Raw genomic sequence first — 21,529 nt, forward strand, 5'->3', positions numbered from 1 at the left:
CAGAATCATAAAAACATCGATTAAAACAAACGAATTATTGTCAGTTTAAATAAAGAGGCTACCGGCTTTAAAAACTTAAAAAACTTGCTTCACAATTTCTTACGAAATTTATTTGAAGTTTTACATCTAGTTAGTATAAATATCATTGGTTTAGCTAAGAGCATAGTAACGGTTTCTGCTTACTCGCGCAGCCTAGTAAGATGGGTGCACCGCGGACGCTCAGTTGCGAATTCTTTCTTTTTTTTTTTTATCATTCCCCTTCCCGAAACCCCGAAATGAACGAAATGCGATTGGCAAGTATTTGATGCATACCTTAATACACAGTGACTAAATTGTAGTATGTGTTTTTTCCGTGCCGAAACTCTGGTCGGAAGACAGTGCATCTTTTTAGATATTTTAGAGCTTGTGGGTTATCACTAGTACCCAAGCCTTTTTATGAGTCATTAAAAAAAAATTTACAAACAAAACTGTATTCTTCTTCTTCTTTTTTTTTCCGATTGTGATCAGATTATGATTTGTACTGACGATATTACACTGTGTCTACTTCCTCGGTCTTATTTTCTTACAAACATTAACAACATTTGTAGTTTCGTAACTATCCCATTGACCCTTTCATGCACCAATTATTTTTCCATAACTAACATAATCCATAAAAAATCATCTACAAAATGACAGCGGTACTATTAACTGTTTTAATTAGACTTTTTCTACACCTTGATACATTTTGATAGCTTTACAGAACGTCAGTTTTCTTTACCCGTTGATGTAACAATTTTGCTGACAACATTTGAATACTTTGAACACTTTGCCAACGCATTAAATATTCTTGCAGTCGTACTATCTTGCGTGTTTGTGATCCCCACCACTATTGAGTTTGCGTGGCAGCATAGGTATAGCGACAATCGACTAATGGATTTTTAGAAGCCAGCGTTGATCATACACTTTCAAAAGTAGAACTGCTCTCACTAAGATTAGTCGCGCTGGTGCTATTTCATGCGCTCCAGTTAAAAAGGAGCGCCAAGCTACCGGTTGCTAAAAAACCCGCGGTAAAGAAAGCTGAAACAGCACCTAAGAAGAAAGTCGCTGCAAAGAGTGCCACCGCAAAAGTGGACAAGAAATAACCTGTACTGCTCAATCCTTCATCAAACGGCTATTTTCATAGGTACACATTTCTTTAAAACGTTGCGCGGCATTTAGGACTTTGTCAGGTAGTAACAATTACACTAATTGAGTTTGAAAGTCACAGTAACCTCACCGGTAACTGCTCCGTGCTTTTTAGGTCGATGTATATTCTAGAAAAGGGGAGTTTGAGAGCAATTTTGAAGAAGAAAAAAAAAGGTTTTAAGTTGTTCATAGCCTAGGACGGATGCAGCAGTTTAAGTGTTTTATTTTAGCAGCTAGTTTAGCTATTCTGCACTTGGCATTGTTTGCACAATTAAATATAGCGATTGCAACAGATATTTTCATTTGAACCTATTTCGTTAATGCGTCTAATGTTTTTAAAAGATGCGTGGCTATAAAAATAGCCGTTTGAGCGGATTTTGATCTACTTACTGCTGGTGTACTTGGTAACAGCCTTGGTGCCTTCGCTCACTGCGTGTTTAGCAAGTTCACCGGGAAGTAAAAGGCGCACGGCGGTTTGAATTTCACGCGAAGAGATCGTAGATTTCTTATTTTGAAGGGCGAGCCGCGAAGCTTCAGAAGCAATTCTTTCGAAAATGTCGTTCACGAAAGAATTCATGATGCTCATTGCTTTAGAAGAAACACCGACATCAGGGTGAACTTGCTTCAGGACGTTGTAAATGTAAATGGCATAAGACTCTCGTCTCTTTCTCTTGCGCTTCTTGTCACCAGTTCCAGCGATTTTACCACCTTTCTTACCGGCGCGCTTCTCGCCTTTTTTCGCCACCTTTGGCGCTTGTTTTCCTCCGGTTTTTTGTGCGTCTGACATTTCGACGGGCCTAACAGTAAAAATTCTTTTCGTTTGTTTTCATTGCATTGCAACTGGATTTAATTTAAGATAAAGTTGTAGCCTCCAACTTGAAAACTCTTGCGTCATATGCACTTCTATTGGTTCTTAAAAGATTAAGTTGTTTGAGCATCGTTTATTTCTTTTTTACTATTGGTTAAAAAAAGGTTGACTTTGAGACCACTCTATTTTGATAAGAATAGCAAACTTTTTGCTGTTTAAAATAAAAAAAAGGCGCACGAGATCTCTGGTCCGTCTGTCTGTCTCTGCTTGTGTTAGAAAATAAAATGTCAGGACGTGGAAAAGGAGGAAAAGCTAAGGCCAAGGCAAAAACTCGATCTTTTAGAGCGGGTCTTCAGTTTCCTGTTGGTCGCGTTCACCGATTTTTGCGCAAAGGGCATTACGCCAATCGCATCGGTTCAGGCGCACCGGTCTACTTAGCTGCAGTTTTGGAATACCTCTCCGCCGAAATCTTAGAGTTAGCTGGTAATGCTGCACGCGATAACAAAAAAGCCAGGATCATTCCTCGTCACTTACAGCTAGCTGTTCGCAACGACGAAGAGTTAAACAAGTTGTTGTCAGGTGTTACAATTGCGAGCGGCGGTGTGTTGCCAAACATTCAAGCTGTGTTGCTTCCCAAAAAGAACGAGAAGGTTCCAAAGCCAGCAGCCCAGTAAACGGCGGTATAAACAACACAAAAGGCTATTTTCATAGCCACACATCCGTTAAAAATTATTGTTAAGGCGTTAGAAACTTTAAATTTTAAATTAAAGCCGTACACTATTGCCTACGACCATACCACGGTGAATACACCCGTTCTCGTCCGATCACGGAAGTTAAGCATCGTCGGGCCAGGGTAGTACTTGGATGGGTGACCGCCTGGGAACTCCTGGTGCCGTAGGCTTTTGCAACCGTTTACGAAAAAAAAAAAAAAAAGTCGCCAAAGGGGACTCCCTTTTCTTTACAAAATCTGCTTTTTCAGTTGACTCTAAGATACACAGAACTCATCCCCTGCAAAAGAATATGCATAAACACGGCCCTGCCTGGGTGGTGTCGATTGAAAGGGGAGCGACTGGTCGAAAGGTGTGTGAGGGCGCTTCTTCCGTCTCCGCATCTCTGAGGGAAAGAAAATGGCGCTCTTTTTCCTCGCACAAAAGCCAGAAAGCTAGTTTTGATGCTGAACAACAAGGGCAACGGTTAAAGGGACTATAGCCACCATAGTCAACGAGGGCCCAGGGGAAGTTTTCTTAAGGGGCCCTCGTTGTGATCAATTACATACCCAGGACCAATAGAAGTGTGCTCTAGTCATTAAAAATTAAAAACGAAAGTTAATGAAATCTTTTAAAAGTCAAAACTATTTAAATCTTTTAAAAAAATGATTTTTAAAATATCGTTTGTAGATACACGGGGATACCCGGGAATCTTCCCCGTCCTCTCGGCGGCCATGAAAGAAACCCTCGCAAGTCTAAAGTTGCACGATGTCAATGTTCCCTAGTTTTGTCGAAATGACGAAAAGACTGCAAAACTAGCTTTGAAGAGCAAAAATTTGTAAGATTCGTCAATCGTCGTTACGTATCTCTGGCAACGTTGCGTATTGACGTGTCAACTTGCCAAAATGTTTCGGTCGTTGTCGTTTCTTTCTAAGATCAACACGTAGGAATCAGAGCTGTTTTCATGAAAATAATGAACGGTAGTAAAAGAATGCATTTCACCGCACCAGAATCCAATATGCGATATGCATAAATGGTTGACAATTGTTGTTACTGTTGCTGCTGCTGTTGTTGTTACTATTGTTACTGTTAGATCGTTATTGCTAATGCTTATTTTTTTGTGGTCGTTGCTATTGTCAGTATTACTATTATCGTTAGTTTATCGATGCTATCGTTAATTTTTGTTATTGTCGTTATTGTTATCTTCATCGTTGTCATTATTTTCGTTGTCACTATTGATATCGATTTTCTTATTGCTACTGTTTGTTATTTTAACTATTATTATCGTCATTGTTTTTTATTACAGCGACTCGTTTTCACTGTTGTGACTGTCACATTTTGTTCCGCCGTCGAGTGATTTCCGGGATTGTAACCGGTCGATCACGCTTGCTGGTTGTCACGTTGAAACGATTCTCGTCGCTCCTATGCTTATTTGGTTGCCTCTTTGCGATTCTTAGATTTTTATTGATTTTGTACAAAAAAAAAAAAAAACAAAAAAAAAAAAAACAACAACTTTTGAAATAAATAAAATTTATTTGCACTTATAGCAGACTTTGTATGCGCCTCTCAAAATATGCAGTAGACTCTTAGGGGTGAGAGGAGAGGTTTTTTTTTTAAGTCGTTAGAGGAGGGGGCGAGCGCGAACGCAGGCCCCCACTACCAGAAATTGTACGGTCGAGTTACCGACGTTAGCGGTAATCGCAGGGGTCAGCCCAGGCGAAGTGCAATGCAAGAGCCTCACCCTGGAAGAAGCCCCATGTTGATCAGGTTTACTTCCCCGTCAGGTAAGTATGCTTTTCCCGTTGTGTGGGCAGCCTCGGACGTGCCCCAATCTTCTCAATTGTGGGTTTTCGATTGCACACCGCATCGTCCCGTTTGTTTGCTTTTTTTTTTTCCTTCTCTATAGTATGGGCCGCGCTCAGCAGTAGTGCAACGCCGAGGCAACCCGCGGTCAGGGCGAGGTAAACCTACGATCCCTTGACCAAATGCCAAAAATCAGATTAATATATGAGCCGGACTATGCCGGCGTACCAGATATTAAACTGATAAGAACAGATACTACACTTGATCTTAGCCATTAGGCCGAGAAGCGATACTTTTTGCAACGACTTTGTCCCGGCTCCCTCCCTCTCAACGAAAAAACTTGTGGACATTTGAATGATCAAGTCGATGGGTAACTTTAAGTTTCAACGATGAAAACATGGCTTTCTTGTACTGCATCAATTTCACTCTAAAACATTTGGGCTTTTTTTCAAAAATAACCCAGCTTCTTTCAAAAATAACAAGCTTCTTTCAAAAATAACCCAATTAACCAAAACATAAAAAACGTTTAAAGGCTTTTAAATTTAACGCTGGGCAGCAGATGTGATCAAAGGCCAAGTTGAACAACTGAAAATCAACTCTGTATATGAGCGTCCGACAGATTTCTCTGTCAAAAAGCATTTTGAGAACCTCTGTATTTAAATGTTCTTTTCAACTGTTGTAATGACAGTACTTTAATTCATCACCAGGGTCGCCAAGAAACAGCAGAGTTTAGGAGGACTTGCTTGTCATTAGCCTCGATCCTTTCCCAAGTAGTAATTCCTCACAAAGTCTAAAAAAACAAGCTTGAAAGTTTAAAAATTGGGATGGTGCAAATTAAGTTAAGAATTTAAACTGAGTAGCAAGAAAATATTTTTCAGATACTTTAGTTATTGCAAGAAATGAACACTTTAAATGTTTACTGACAAAAAGGTAAAACAATTTTAAAAAGTGACCTAAAACATCCACTGACAAAATATCAAATGACAAATGGAAAATGAAAAAATTTATGACACTAAACCGACACAGCATTAGGTTAGCAAAGGTAAAGCATACATACCTTGCACACTGTATCTGCATTTTTCCAATCACAAACTCGCAGAGCGTGGTAAAAGTTAATGAGACCTGGAACAATAAGCAAAGTATTTTTTTTAAATATTACATTTTTTAACATATTACCTAACCTAAATTAAGCCTGCAAATGTATTTGCGTACAAATTAGAAGCTCAGGATTGATGGAGAATAAACTTAAAAATATAATTCCCAAGTCAGTTAAAAGGATGTTTACTTGTTGGCTAAAGGTCAACTTTTTCAAACTATCACTTTTAAAAAATGGTTCTGGTAAACTATCGAAGAAACATGACTTACCTTTTTCTTGAAACTTTAACTGCTTCAATATTATATGCTCTGCTAACCTAACTTAACCCTTAACCTTGCCCCAGGACAACACTCAAAATTCTCTTTCAATAACTTATTTTCAATAATCAGACTTGCTACCTGAGGCTGAGTTAACTTTAGCAGTAACTCTATAAAACATAATGTGAGAAAGCCAAACAAAAGGTTCAGTTCAAAATGTAATGAGTATGTAATTTTTTTAAAATTTTATCGCATATCTTTAATCGAATTAAAGGGATCATTCCAAAGAAGCTATAGATTGTCCAGTGAAAAGCATACCTAATTAAGCATTACTTTATTGGGGTTGTGTCAGTATAACTGTAAATGAAACAAAGCTATGAACAAACTAAAGAAATAGGTAAAAGTCTTAGAAAGATCCTATTTCTGTTTCACTCACCAATAAAATCAAGAAGAATTTCCCACTTCTTATTCATTGAGTGGGATGCTCTAAAGAGTATTGCAACTTGCATTCTGGATAATCCAGGAACTCAGAACAAACTCTGTAACTGCACTCATGAAAGTCTTTTGTGACTACTCCTTCATAAAGTTGATGCTTCTAAAAATGAAAATTTATTTTTGAAAGGATTTTTTCATCAGAAACTATTCTTAAGTATTTGAAGACTTGAAAAAGTAAAGTGGGCACAACAATAGGGGTTAAACTGCTTCAAATTTTAAAACACAAACACCAAAATAAGGTGAAAAGATTGAAAATAAAATAGCACAGTACTTTTTATTACCTTAAAGCATTCTTGAAAAATCGTTAAAAAAACTGTGTGAACTCCTCTAAACTTGTCACTTGTCTTGGTTTTGGCATCAGCTACTGTATGAGAAGATAAAACAGGATTTAATTTGTTTAGTTTCCCTTTTTTTTATTTTCTTTTTTTTTTTCGAAACAAGCTAAAAGCACCTTTTCTGCTCTTGACGCTACGCCAACACCAAAAATTTCAGTAGGACTGCGCGTAACCACTGCACCGTTGTTAAACTCAATGATATGCACTTTACCGCAAAATTAACGCACCACTTATAAATTCCGACTTATTTTGAAAAATATTACGTATTTCCCGGATTTATCAAATACAAAGTCGATAATAATGTTTATTGTGACGTCATTTGTAGGCTTTATTCCGTTTTAGTTTCCAAATTGTAGCAGCTTTTCATAAGCAGCACGTTTTGCTGTAACTAAACCTCACTTTTAAAAGAAAAGTATGTATAAAGTTAGTATGAACAGATGTGTTGCTCAATGATAACTGTCATTTGAGCAACACGTCTGTTCTGACTTCTCAACGATACATAAGCTGACATTTTAAAACCTTTTTTGGTACCTCTTGCATCGTTCATGGGAGATGGATTCCTTCTTATGTAAGATAATGCTAGACCACATACGGCGCATGTTGTTACTGAATACTTACAAAATGCTACTATTCAAGTTTTGGAGTGGCCGGCTTGCAGTCCAGATATGAACCCAATAGAGCATCTTTGGGGCATAATGGCACGCTGTGTTAGAAGTCAACATCCACCACCTAGACGAGTTGCGACAAAGTCTTATCCGCGTATGTGAAGATATCCTTCAAGAAACGATTACACCTCTAATTAAAAGAAATCCACGGTGCTGTCTGGCTGCAACAACATCAAGATGTGGCAACACTAGATATTGATAAGTCAAAAATGTTACATTTTAAGCTGTATTAGTGTGCATAACAACAATAATCATCTTAGTTTATTTTGTTACTTACCTTAATTTTATTACTTACCATATTTCTAGTTTTAGTTTGTTTTTCTTTCTTTTCTTTTCTTTTCTCACCATCCTCAAAGTCGCTTTTATTATTATCATCGAAATAACTGTGTTCATGTGTTCTATTCTTAACACGTTTGTCAAAATATATGACCACAATTAAAATAAATCGAAATGTATGTGGTGCGTTAATTTTGCGGTTAAGTGTATATTAACTAGATATTTAACTCGCGCTTTCGCAGTGAAGCATATTTTTTTGCCAAGCAAGTTTTTTTTTGCCAGCCAGAATCATAAAAACATCGATTAAAACAAACGAATTATTGTCAGTTTAAATAAAGAGGCTACCGGCTTTAAAAACTTAAAAAACTTGCTTCACAATTTCTTACGAAATTTATTTGAAGTTTTACATCTAGTTAGTATAAATATCATTGGTTTAGCTAAGAGCATAGTAACGGTTTCTGCTTACTCGCGCAGCCTAGTAAGATGGGTGCACCGCGGACGCTCAGTTGCGAATTCTTTCTTTTTTTTTTTTATCATTCCCCTTCCCGAAACCCCGAAATGAACGAAATGCGATTGGCAAGTATTTGATGCATACCTTAATACACAGTGACTAAATTGTAGTATGTGTTTTTTCCGTGCCGAAACTCTGGTCGGAAGACAGTGCATCTTTTTAGATATTTTAGAGCTTGTGGGTTATCACTAGTACCCAAGCCTTTTTATGAGTCATTAAAAAAAAATTTACAAACAAAACTGTATTCTTCTTCTTCTTTTTTTTTCCGATTGTGATCAGATTATGATTTGTACTGACGATATTACACTGTGTCTACTTCCTCGGTCTTATTTTCTTACAAACATTAACAACATTTGTAGTTTCGTAACTATCCCATTGACCCTTTCATGCACCAATTATTTTTCCATAACTAACATAATCCATAAAAAATCATCTACAAAATGACAGCGGTACTATTAACTGTTTTAATTAGACTTTTTCTACACCTTGATACATTTTGATAGCTTTACAGAACGTCAGTTTTCTTTACCCGTTGATGTAACAATTTTGCTGACAACATTTGAATACTTTGAACACTTTGCCAACGCATTAAATATTCTTGCAGTCGTACTATCTTGCGTGTTTGTGATCCCCACCACTATTGAGTTTGCGTGGCAGCATAGGTATAGCGACAATCGACTAATGGATTTTTAGAAGCCAGCGTTGCTCATACACTTTCAAAAGTAGAACTGCTCTCACTAAGATTAGTCGCGCTGGTGCTATTTCATGCGCTCCAGTTAAAAAGGAGCGCCAAGCTACCGGTTGCTAAAAAACCCGCGGTAAAGAAAGCTGAAACAGCACCTAAGAAGAAAGTCGCTGCAAAGAGTGCCACCGCAAAAGTGGACAAGAAATAACCTGTACTGCTCAATCCTTCATCAAACGGCTATTTTCATAGGTACACATTTCTTTAAAACGTTGCGCGGCATTTAGGACTTTGTCAGGTAGTAACAATTACACTAATTGAGTTTGAAAGTCACAGTAACCTCACCGGTAACTGCTCCGTGCTTTTTAGGTCGATGTATATTCTAGAAAAGGGGAGTTTGAGAGCAATTTTGAAGAAGAAAAAAAAAGGTTTTAAGTTGTTCATAGCCTAGGACGGATGCAGCAGTTTAAGTGTTTTATTTTAGCAGCTAGTTTAGCTATTCTGCACTTGGCATTGTTTGCACAATTAAATATAGCGATTGCAACAGATATTTTCATTTGAACCTATTTCGTTAATGCGTCTAATGTTTTTAAAAGATGCGTGGCTATAAAAATAGCCGTTTGAGCGGATTTTGATCTACTTACTGCTGGTGTACTTGGTAACAGCCTTGGTGCCTTCGCTCACTGCGTGTTTAGCAAGTTCACCGGGAAGTAAAAGGCGCACGGCGGTTTGAATTTCACGCGAAGAGATCGTAGATTTCTTATTTTGAAGGGCGAGCCGCGAAGCTTCAGAAGCAATTCTTTCGAAAATGTCGTTCACGAAAGAATTCATGATGCTCATTGCTTTAGAAGAAACACCGACATCAGGGTGAACTTGCTTCAGGACGTTGTAAATGTAAATGGCATAAGACTCTCGTCTCTTTCTCTTGCGCTTCTTGTCACCAGTTCCAGCGATTTTACCACCTTTCTTACCGGCGCGCTTCTCGCCTTTTTTCGCCACCTTTGGCGCTTGTTTTCCTCCGGTTTTTTGTGCGTCTGACATTTCGACGGGCCTAACAGTAAAAATTCTTTTCGTTTGTTTTCATTGCATTGCAACTGGATTTAATTTAAGATAAAGTTGTAGCCTCCAACTTGAAAACTCTTGCGTCATATGCACTTCTATTGGTTCTTAAAAGATTAAGTTGTTTGAGCATCGTTTATTTCTTTTTTACTATTGGTTAAAAAAAGGTTGACTTTGAGACCACTCTATTTTGATAAGAATAGCAAACTTTTTGCTGTTTAAAATAAAAAAAAGGCGCACGAGATCTCTGGTCCGTCTGTCTGTCTCTGCTTGTGTTAGAAAATAAAATGTCAGGACGTGGAAAAGGAGGAAAAGCTAAGGCCAAGGCAAAAACTCGATCTTTTAGAGCGGGTCTTCAGTTTCCTGTTGGTCGCGTTCACCGATTTTTGCGCAAAGGGCATTACGCCAATCGCATCGGTTCAGGCGCACCGGTCTACTTAGCTGCAGTTTTGGAATACCTCTCCGCCGAAATCTTAGAGTTAGCTGGTAATGCTGCACGCGATAACAAAAAAGCCAGGATCATTCCTCGTCACTTACAGCTAGCTGTTCGCAACGACGAAGAGTTAAACAAGTTGTTGTCAGGTGTTACAATTGCGAGCGGCGGTGTGTTGCCAAACATTCAAGCTGTGTTGCTTCCCAAAAAGAACGAGAAGGTTCCAAAGCCAGCAGCCCAGTAAACGGCGGTATAAACAACACAAAAGGCTATTTTCATAGCCACACATCCGTTAAAAATTATTGTTAAGGCGTTAGAAACTTTAAATTTTAAATTAAAGCCGTACACTATTGCCTACGACCATACCACGGTGAATACACCCGTTCTCGTCCGATCACGGAAGTTAAGCATCGTCGGGCCAGGGTAGTACTTGGATGGGTGACCGCCTGGGAACTCCTGGTGCCGTAGGCTTTTGCAACCGTTTACGAAAAAAAAAAAAAAAAGTCGCCAAAGGGGACTCCCTTTTCTTTACAAAATCTGCTTTTTCAGTTGACTCTAAGATACACAGAACTCATCCCCTGCAAAAGAATATGCATAAACACGGCCCTGCCTGGGTGGTGTCGATTGAAAGGGGAGCGACTGGTCGAAAGGTGTGTGAGGGCGCTTCTTCCGTCTCCGCATCTCTGAGGGAAAGAAAATGGCGCTCTTTTTCCTCGCACAAAAGCCAGAAAGCTAGTTTTGATGCTGAACAACAAGGGCAACGGTTAAAGGGACTATAGCCACCATAGTCAACGAGGGCCCAGGGGAAGTTTTCTTAAGGGGCCCTCGTTGTGATCAATTACATACCCAGGACCAATAGAAGTGTGCTCTAGTCATTAAAAATTAAAAACGAAAGTTAATGAAATCTTTTAAAAGTCAAAACTATTTAAATCTTTTAAAAAAATGATTTTTAAAATATCGTTTGTAGATACACGGGGATACCCGGGAATCTTCCCCGTCCTCTCGGCGGCCATGAAAGAAACCCTCGCAAGTCTAAAGTTGCACGATGTCAATGTTCCCTAGTTTTGTCGAAATGACGAAAAGACTGCAAAACTAGCTTTGAAGAGCAAAAATTTGTAAGATTCGTCAATCGTCGTTACGTATCTCTGGCAACGTTGCGTATTGACGTGTCAACTTGCCAAAATGTTTCGGTCGTTGTCGTTTCTTTCTAAGATCAACACGTAGGAATCAGAGCTGTTTTCATGAAAATAATGAACGGTAGTAAAAGAATGCATTTCACCGCACCAGAATCCAATATGCGATATGCATAAATGGTTGACAATTGTTGTTACTGTTGCTGCTGCTGTTGTTGTTACTATTGTTACTGTTAGATCGTTATTGCTAATGCTTATTTTTTTGTGGTCGTTGCTATTGTCAGTATTACTATTATCGTTAGTTTATCGATGCTATCGTTAATTTTTGTTATTGTCGTTATTGTTATCTTCATCGTTGTCATTATTTTCGTTGTCACTATTGATATCGATTTTCTTATTGCTACTGTTTGTTATTTTAACTATTATTATCGTCATTGTTTTTTATTACAGCGACTCGTTTTCACTGTTGTGACTGTCACATTTTGTTCCGCCGTCGAGTGATTTCCGGGATTGTAACCGGTCGATCACGCTTGCTGGTTGTCACGTTGAAACGATTCTCGTCGCTCCTATGCTTATTTGGTTGCCTCTTTGCGATTCTTAGATTTTTATTGATTTTGTACAAAAAAAAAAAAAAACAAAAAAAAAAAAAACAACAACTTTTGAAATAAATAAAATTTATTTGCACTTATAGCAGACTTTGTATGCGCCTCTCAAAATATGCAGTAGACTCTTAGGGGTGAGAGGAGAGGTTTTTTTTTTAAGTCGTTAGAGGAGGGGGCGAGCGCGAACGCAGGCCCCCACTACCAGAAATTGTACGGTCGAGTTACCGACGTTAGCGGTAATCGCAGGGGTCAGCCCAGGCGAAGTGCAATGCAAGAGCCTCACCCTGGAAGAAGCCCCATGTTGATCAGGTTTACTTCCCCGTCAGGTAAGTATGCTTTTCCCGTTGTGTGGGCAGCCTCGGACGTGCCCCAATCTTCTCAATTGTGGGTTTTCGATTGCACACCGCATCGTCCCGTTTGTTTGCTTTTTTTTTTTCCTTCTCTATAGTATGGGCCGCGCTCAGCAGTAGTGCAACGCCGAGGCAACCCGCGGTCAGGGCGAGGTAAACCTACGATCCCTTGACCAAATGCCAAAAATCAGATTAATATATGAGCCGGACTATGCCGGCGTACCAGATATTAAACTGATAAGAACAGATACTACACTTGATCTTTTTTTTTTTTTTTTTTATTTCCTTTAACGTCTCATCAGCCATCGGCAGCTGTGGACGGGAGGATGTTCGGCGCTTGCCTACGTCACCCCATTTTACGTCTTGTCGACTGATGTTAAAGCCAACCCTTGACGGATCTACCTTGAGGCCCCCGAGTACTCGAGTTAACGAATATTCCCGGATCCTCTGCCCGACTTTAGCAGCTCATGACCAAAGCTTCGCACACCACCCATGACCGCCTCATCGGATTTTTTACACCACCAAGTGGTGCCCGACTTTTCGACACTGAGCCTCATTCGGATCAATACACCATTAAATGATGGTGTCCGACTTTTTGGCCCAGCACCTCATCGGATTTTTTACACCACCTAGTGGTGCCCGACTTTTCGGCGTAAGGATGATGATACTACACTTGATCTTAGCCATTAGGCCGAGAAGCGATACTTTTTGCAACGACTTTGTCCCGGCTCCCTCCCTCTCAACGAAAAAACTTGTGGACATTTGAATGATCAAGTCGATGGGTAACTTTAAGTTTCAACGATGAAAACATGGCTTTCTTGTACTGCATCAATTTCACTCTAAAACATTTGGGCTTTTTTTCAAAAATAACCCAGCTTCTTTCAAAAATAACAAGCTTCTTTCAAAAATAACCCAATTAACCAAAACATAAAAAACGTTTAAAGGCTTTTAAATTTAACGCTGGGCAGCAGATGTGATCAAAGGCCAAGTTGAACAACTGAAAATCAACTCTGTATATGAGCGTCCGACAGATTTCTCTGTCAAAAAGCATTTTGAGAACCTCTGTATTTAAATGTTCTTTTCAACTGTTGTAATGACAGTACTTTAATTCATCACCAGGGTCGCCAAGAAACAGCAGAGTTTAGGAGGACTTGCTTGTCATTAGCCTCGATCCTTTCCCAAGTAGTAATTCCTCACAAAGTCTAAAAAAACAAGCTTGAAAGTTTAAAAATTGGGATGGTGCAAATTAAGTTAAGAATTTAAACTGAGTAGCAAGAAAATATTTTTCAGATACTTTAGTTATTGCAAGAAATGAACACTTTAAATGTTTACTGACAAAAAGGTAAAACAATTTTAAAAAGTGACCTAAAACATCCACTGACAAAATATCAAATGACAAATGGAAAATGAAAAAATTTATGACACTAAACCGACACAGCATTAGGTTAGCAAAGGTAAAGCATACATACCTTGCACACTGTATCTGCATTTTTCCAATCACAAACTCGCAGAGCGTGGTAAAAGTTAATGAGACCTGGAACAATAAGCAAAGTATTTTTTTTAAATATTACATTTTTTAACATATTACCTAACCTAAATTAAGCCTGCAAATGTATTTGCGTACAAATTAGAAGCTCAGGATTGATGGAGAATAAACTTAAAAATATAATTCCCAAGTCAGTTAAAAGGATGTTTACTTGTTGGCTAAAGGTCAACTTTTTCAAACTATCACTTTTAAAAAATGGTTCTGGTAAACTATCGAAGAAACATGACTTACCTTTTTCTTGAAACTTTAACTGCTTCAATATTATATGCTCTGCTAACCTAACTTAACCCTTAACCTTGCCCCAGGACAACACTCAAAATTCTCTTTCAATAACTTATTTTCAATAATCAGACTTGCTACCTGAGGCTGAGTTAACTTTAGCAGTAACTCTATAAAACATAATGTGAGAAAGCCAAACAAAAGGTTCAGTTCAAAATGTAATGAGTATGTAATTTTTTTAAAATTTTATCGCATATCTTTAATCGAATTAAAGGGATCATTCCAAAGAAGCTATAGATTGTCCAGTGAAAAGCATACCTAATTAAGCATTACTTTATTGGGGTTGTGTCAGTATAACTGTAAATGAAACAAAGCTATGAACAAACTAAAGAAATAGGTAAAAGTCTTAGAAAGATCCTATTTCTGTTTCACTCACCAATAAAATCAAGAAGAATTTCCCACTTCTTATTCATTGAGTGGGATGCTCTAAAGAGTATTGCAACTTGCATTCTGGATAATCCAGGAACTCAGAACAAACTCTGTAACTGCACTCATGAAAGTCTTTTGTGACTACTCCTTCATAAAGTTGATGCTTCTAAAAATGAAAATTTATTTTTGAAAGGATTTTTTCATCAGAAACTATTCTTAAGTATTTGAAGACTTGAAAAAGTAAAGTGGGCACAACAATAGGGGTTAAACTGCTTCAAATTTTAAAACACAAACACCAAAATAAGGTGAAAAGATTGAAAATAAAATAGCACAGTACTTTTTATTACCTTAAAGCATTCTTGAAAAATCGTTAAAAAAACTGTGTGAACTCCTCTAAACTTGTCACTTGTCTTGGTTTTGGCATCAGCTACTGTATGAGAAGATAAAACAGGATTTAATTTGTTTAGTTTCCCTTTTTTTTATTTTCTTTTTTTTTTTCGAAACAAGCTAAAAGCACCTTTTCTGCTCTTGACGCTACGCCAACACCAAAAATTTCAGTAGGACTGCGCGTAACCACTGCACCGTTGTTAAACTCAATGATATGCACTTTACCGCAAAATTAACGCACCACTTATAAATTCCGACTTATTTTGAAAAATATTACGTATTTCCCGGATTTATCAAATACAAAGTCGATAATAATGTTTATTGTGACGTCATTTGTAGGCTTTATTCCGTTTTAGTTTCCAAATTGTAGCAGCTTTTCATAAGCAGCACGTTTTGCTGTAACTAAACCTCACTTTTAAAAGAAAAGTATGTATAAAGTTAGTATGAACAGATGTGTTGCTCAATGATAACTGTCATTTGAGCAACACGTCTGTTCTGACTTCTCAACGATACATAAGCTGACATTTTAAAACCTTTTTTGGTACCTCTTGCATCGTTCATGGGAGATGGATTCCTTCTTATGTAAGATAATGCTAGACCACATACGGCGCATGTTGTTACTGAATACTTACAAAATGCTACTATTCAAGTTTTGGAGTGGCCGGCTTGCAGTCCAGATATGAACCCAATAGAGCATCTTTGGGGCATAATGGCACGCTGTGTTAGAAGTCAACATCCACCACCTAGACGAGTTGCGACAAAGTCTTATCCGCGTATGTGAAGATATCCTTCAAGAAACGATTACACCTCTAATTAAAAGAAATCCACGGTGCTGTCTGGCTGCAACAACATCAAGATGTGGCAACACTAGATATTGATAAGTCAAAAATGTTACATTTTAAGCTGTATTAGTGTGCATAACAACAATAATCATCTTAGTTTATTTTGTTACTTACCTTAATTTTATTACTTACCATATTTCTAGTTTTAGTTTGTTTTTCTTTCTTTTCTTTTCTTTTCTCACCATCCTCAAAGTCGCTTTTATTATTATCATCGAAATAACTGTGTTCATGTGTTCTATTCTTAACACGTTTGTCAAAATATATGACCACAATTAAAATAAATCGAAATGTATGTGGTGCGTTAATTTTGCGGTTAAGTGTATATTAACTAGATATTTAACTCGCGCTTTCGCAGTGAAGCATATTTTTTTGCCAAGCAAGTTTTTTTTTGCCAGCCAGAATCATAAAAACATCGATTAAAACAAACGAATTATTGTCAGTTTAAATAAAGAGGCTACCGGCTTTAAAAACTTAAAAAACTTGCTTCACAATTTCTTACGAAATTTATTTGAAGTTTTACATCTAGTTAGTATAAATATCATTGGTTTAGCTAAGAGCATAGTAACGGTTTCTGCTTACTCGCGCAGCCTAGTAAGATGGGTGCACCGCGGACGCTCAGTTGCGAATTCTTTCTTTTTTTTTTTTATCATTCCCCTTCCCGAAACCCCGAAATGAACGAAATGCGATTGGCAAGTATTTGATGCATACCTTAATACACAGTGACTAAATTGTAGTATGTGTTTTTTCCGTGCCGAAACTCTGGTCGGAAGACAGTGCATCTTTTTAGATATTTTAGAGCTTGTGGGTTATCACTAGTACCCAAGCCTTTTTATGAGTCATTAAAAAAAAATTTACAAACAAAACTGTATTCTTCTTCTTCTTTTTTTTTCCGATTGTGATCAGATTATGATTTGTACTGACGATATTACACTGTGTCTACTTCCTCGGTCTTATTTTCTTACAAACATTAACAACATTTGTAGTTTCGTAACTATCCCATTGACCCTTTCATGCACCAATTATTTTTCCATAACTAACATAATCCATAAAAAATCATCTACAAAATGACAGCGGTACTATTAACTGTTTTAATTAGACTTTTTCTACACCTTGATACATTTTGATAGCTTTACAGAACGTCAGTTTTCTTTACCCGTTGATGTAACAATTTTGCTGACAACATTTGAATACTTTGAACACTTTGCCAACGCATTAAATATTCTTGCAGTCGTACTATCTTGCGTGTTTGTGATCCCCACCACTATTGAGTTTGCGTGGCAGCATAGGTATAGCGACAATCGACTAATGGATTTTTAGAAGCCAGCGTTGCTCATACACTTTCAAAAGTAGAACTGCTCTCACTAAGATTAGTCGCGCTGGTGCTATTTCATGCGCTCCAGTTAAAAAGGAGCGCCAAGCTACCGGTTGCTAAAAAACCCGCGGTAAAGAAAGCTGAAACAGCACCTAAGAAGAAAGTCGCTGCAAAGAGTGCCACCGCAAAAGTGGACAAGAAATAACCTGTACTGCTCAATCCTTCATCAAACGGCTATTTTCATAGGTACACATTTCTTTAAAACGTTGCGCGGCATTTAGGACTTTGTCAGGTAGTAACAATTACACTAATTGAGTTTGAAAGTCACAGTAACCTCACCGGTAACTGCTCCGTGCTTTTTAGGTCGATGTATATTCTAGAAAAGGGGAGTTTGAGAGCAATTTTGAAGAAGAAAAAAAAAGGTTTTAAGTTGTTCATAGCCTAGGACGGATGCAGCAGTTTAAGTGTTTTATTTTAGCAGCTAGTTTAGCTATTCTGCACTTGGCATTGTTTGCACAATTAAATATAGCGATTGCAACAGATATTTTCATTTGAACCTATTTCGTTAATGCGTCTAATGTTTTTAAAAGATGCGTGGCTATAAAAATAGCCGTTTGAGCGGATTTTGATCTACTTACTGCTGGTGTACTTGGTAACAGCCTTGGTGCCTTCGCTCACTGCGTGTTTAGCAAGTTCACCGGGAAGTAAAAGGCGCACGGCGGTTTGAATTTCACGCGAAGAGATCGTAGATTTCTTATTTTGAAGGGCGAGCCGCGAAGCTTCAGAAGCAATTCTTTCGAAAATGTCGTTCACGAAAGAATTCATGATGCTCATTGCTTTAGAAGAAACACCGACATCAGGGTGAACTTGCTTCAGGACGTTGTAAATGTAAATGGCATAAGACTCTCGTCTCTTTCTCTTGCGCTTCTTGTCACCAGTTCCAGCGATTTTACCACCTTTCTTACCGGCGCGCTTCTCGCCTTTTTTCGCCACCTTTGGCGCTTGTTTTCCTCCGGTTTTTTGTGCGTCTGACATTTCGACGGGCCTAACAGTAAAAATTCTTTTCGTTTGTTTTCATTGCATTGCAACTGGATTTAATTTAAGATAAAGTTGTAGCCTCCAACTTGAAAACTCTTGCGTCATATGCACTTCTATTGGTTCTTAAAAGATTAAGTTGTTTGAGCATCGTTTATTTCTTTTTTACTATTGGTTAAAAAAAGGTTGACTTTGAGACCACTCTATTTTGATAAGAATAGCAAACTTTTTGCTGTTTAAAATAAAAAAAAGGCGCACGAGATCTCTGGTCCGTCTGTCTGTCTCTGCTTGTGTTAGAAAATAAAATGTCAGGACGTGGAAAAGGAGGAAAAGCTAAGGCCAAGGCAAAAACTCGATCTTTTAGAGCGGGTCTTCAGTTTCCTGTTGGTCGCGTTCACCGATTTTTGCGCAAAGGGCATTACGCCAATCGCATCGGTTCAGGCGCACCGGTCTACTTAGCTGCAGTTTTGGAATACCTCTCCGCCGAAATCTTAGAGTTAGCTGGTAATGCTGCACGCGATAACAAAAAAGCCAGGATCATTCCTCGTCACTTACAGCTAGCTGTTCGCAACGACGAAGAGTTAAACAAGTTGTTGTCAGGTGTTACAATTGCGAGCGGCGGTGTGTTGCCAAACATTCAAGCTGTGTTGCTTCCCAAAAAGAACGAGAAGGTTCCAAAGCCAGCAGCCCAGTAAACGGCGGTATAAACAACACAAAAGGCTATTTTCATAGCCACACATCCGTTAAAAATTATTGTTAAGGCGTTAGAAACTTTAAATTTTAAATTAAAGCCGTACACTATTGCCTACGACCATACCACGGTGAATACACCCGTTCTCGTCCGATCACGGAAGTTAAGCATCGTCGGGCCAGGGTAGTACTTGGATGGGTGACCGCCTGGGAACTCCTGGTGCCGTAGGCTTTTGCAACCGTTTACGAAAAAAAAAAAAAAAAGTCGCCAAAGGGGACTCCCTTTTCTTTACAAAATCTGCTTTTTCAGTTGACTCTAAGATACACAGAACTCATCCCCTGCAAAAGAATATGCATAAACACGGCCCTGCCTGGGTGGTGTCGATTGAAAGGGGAGCGACTGGTCGAAAGGTGTGTGAGGGCGCTTCTTCCGTCTCCGCATCTCTGAGGGAAAGAAAATGGCGCTCTTTTTCCTCGCACAAAAGCCAGAAAGCTAGTTTTGATGCTGAACAACAAGGGCAACGGTTAAAGGGACTATAGCCACCATAGTCAACGAGGGCCCAGGGGAAGTTTTCTTAAGGGGCCCTCGTTGTGATCAATTACATACCCAGGACCAATAGAAGTGTGCTCTAGTCATTAAAAATTAAAAACGAAAGTTAATGAAATCTTTTAAAAGTCAAAACTATTTAAATCTTTTAAAAAAATGATTTTTAAAATATCGTTTGTAGATACACGGGGATACCCGGGAATCTTCCCCGTCCTCTCGGCGGCCATGAAAGAAACCCTCGCAAGTCTAAAGTTGCACGATGTCAATGTTCCCTAGTTTTGTCGAAATGACGAAAAGACTGCAAAACTAGCTTTGAAGAGCAAAAATTTGTAAGATTCGTCAATCGTCGTTACGTATCTCTGGCAACGTTGCGTATTGACGTGTCAACTTGCCAAAATGTTTCGGTCGTTGTCGTTTCTTTCTAAGATCAACACGTAGGAATCAGAGCTGTTTTCATGAAAATAATGAACGGTAGTAAAAGAATGCATTTCACCGCACCAGAATCCAATATGCGATATGCATAAATGGTTGACAATTGTTGTTACTGTTGCTGCTGCTGTTGTTGTTACTATTGTTACTGTTAGATCGTTATTGCTAATGCTTATTTTTTTGTGGTCGTTGCTATTGTCAGTATTACTATTATCGTTAGTTTATCGATGCTATCGTTAATTTTTGTTATTGTCGTTATTGTTATCTTCATCGTTGTCATTATTTTCGTTGTCACTATTGATATCGATTTTCTTATTGCTACTGTTTGTTATTTTAACTATTATTATCGTCATTGTTTTTTATTACAGCGACTCGTTTTCACTGTTGTGACTGTCACATTTTGTTCCGCCGTCGAGTGATTTCCGGGATTGTAACCGGTCGATCACGCTTGCTGGTTGTCACGTTGAAACGATTCTCGTCGCTCCTATGCTTATTTGGTTGCCTCTTTGCGATTCTTAGATTTTTATTGATTTTGTACAAAAAAAAAAAAAAACAAAAAAAAAAAAAACAACAACTTTTGAAATAAATAAAATTTATTTGCACTTATAGCAGACTTTGTATGCGCCTCTCAAAATATGCAGTAGACTCTTAGGGGTGAGAGGAGAGGTTTTTTTTTTAAGTCGTTAGAGGAGGGGGCGAGCGCGAACGCAGGCCCCCACTACCAGAAATTGTACGGTCGAGTTACCGACGTTAGCGGTAATCGCAGGGGTCAGCCCAGGCGAAGTGCAATGCAAGAGCCTCACCCTGGAAGAAGCCCCATGTTGATCAGGTTTACTTCCCCGTCAGGTAAGTATGCTTTTCCCGTTGTGTGGGCAGCCTCGGACGTGCCCCAATCTTCTCAATTGTGGGTTTTCGATTGCACACCGCATCGTCCCGTTTGTTTGCTTTTTTTTTTTCCTTCTCTATAGTATGGGCCGCGCTCAGCAGTAGTGCAACGCCGAGGCAACCCGCGGTCAGGGCGAGGTAAACCTACGATCCCTTGACCAAATGCCAAAAATCAGATTAATATATGAGCCGGACTATGCCGGCGTACCAGATATTAAACTGATAAGAACAGATACTACACTTGATCTTAGCCATTAGGCCGAGAAGCGATACTTTTTGCAACGACTTTGTCCCGGCTCCCTCCCTCTCAACGAAAAAACTTGTGGACATTTGAATGATCAAGTCGATGGGTAACTTTAAGTTTCAACGATGAAAACATGGCTTTCTTGTACTGCATCAATTTCACTCTAAAACATTTGGGCTTTTTTTCAAAAATAACCCAGCTTCTTTCAAAAATAACAAGCTTCTTTCAAAAATAACCCAATTAACCAAAACATAAAAAACGTTTAAAGGCTTTTAAATTTAACGCTGGGCAGCAGATGTGATCAAAGGCCAAGTTGAACAACTGAAAATCAACTCTGTATATGAGCGTCCGACAGATTTCTCTGTCAAAAAGCATTTTGAGAACCTCTGTATTTAAATGTTCTTTTCAACTGTTGTAATGACAGTACTTTAATTCATCACCAGGGTCGCCAAGAAACAGCAGAGTTTAGGAGGACTTGCTTGTCATTAGCCTCGATCCTTTCCCAAGTAGTAATTCCTCACAAAGTCTAAAAAAACAAGCTTGAAAGTTTAAAAATTGGGATGGTGCAAATTAAGTTAAGAATTTAAA

General features: G+C 38.5%; 8 non-coding genes and 1 pseudogene across 8 annotated transcripts; 3 read left to right on the top strand and 6 right to left on the bottom strand.

Annotated features, from left to right (window-relative positions):
- Positions 1–2,754: 2,754 nt before the first annotated feature.
- LOC149879668 (5S ribosomal RNA) lies at positions 2,755–2,873 on the top strand. The gene has a single exon (XR_016446559.1). It is a non-coding gene; the product is annotated as a 5S ribosomal RNA (ribosomal RNA).
- Positions 2,874–4,307: 1,434 nt separating this feature from the next.
- Positions 4,308–4,471, bottom strand: LOC149879669 (U1 spliceosomal RNA). Its single transcript, XR_016446675.1, has one exon. It is a non-coding gene; the product is annotated as a U1 spliceosomal RNA (small nuclear RNA).
- A 110-nt stretch (positions 4,472–4,581) lies between these two features.
- LOC149879670 (U2 spliceosomal RNA) lies at positions 4,582–4,773 on the bottom strand. Its single transcript, XR_016446651.1, has one exon. It is a non-coding gene; the product is annotated as a U2 spliceosomal RNA (small nuclear RNA).
- A 5,870-nt stretch (positions 4,774–10,643) lies between these two features.
- Positions 10,644–10,762, top strand: LOC149879671 (5S ribosomal RNA). The gene has a single exon (XR_016446560.1). It is a non-coding gene; the product is annotated as a 5S ribosomal RNA (ribosomal RNA).
- A 1,434-nt stretch (positions 10,763–12,196) lies between these two features.
- LOC149879672 (U1 spliceosomal RNA) lies at positions 12,197–12,360 on the bottom strand. The gene has a single exon (XR_016446686.1). It is a non-coding gene; the product is annotated as a U1 spliceosomal RNA (small nuclear RNA).
- A 110-nt stretch (positions 12,361–12,470) lies between these two features.
- LOC149879673 (U2 spliceosomal RNA) lies at positions 12,471–12,701 on the bottom strand (annotated as a pseudogene).
- Positions 12,702–18,949: 6,248 nt separating this feature from the next.
- On the top strand, positions 18,950–19,068 carry LOC149879674 (5S ribosomal RNA). The gene has a single exon (XR_016446561.1). It is a non-coding gene; the product is annotated as a 5S ribosomal RNA (ribosomal RNA).
- A 1,434-nt stretch (positions 19,069–20,502) lies between these two features.
- On the bottom strand, positions 20,503–20,666 carry LOC149879675 (U1 spliceosomal RNA). Its single transcript, XR_016446697.1, has one exon. It is a non-coding gene; the product is annotated as a U1 spliceosomal RNA (small nuclear RNA).
- A 110-nt stretch (positions 20,667–20,776) lies between these two features.
- LOC149879676 (U2 spliceosomal RNA) lies at positions 20,777–20,968 on the bottom strand. Its single transcript, XR_016446654.1, has one exon. It is a non-coding gene; the product is annotated as a U2 spliceosomal RNA (small nuclear RNA).
- Between the last annotated feature and the right edge of the window lie 561 nt (positions 20,969–21,529).

Source organism: Hydra viridissima, unplaced genomic scaffold (assembly GCF_058129835.1).
Source record: "Hydra viridissima isolate aposymbiotic clone 2 unplaced genomic scaffold, HvirCarnegie_v1 scaffold_13, whole genome shotgun sequence".
Lineage (NCBI taxonomy): Eukaryota > Metazoa > Cnidaria > Hydrozoa > Anthoathecata > Hydridae > Hydra > Hydra viridissima.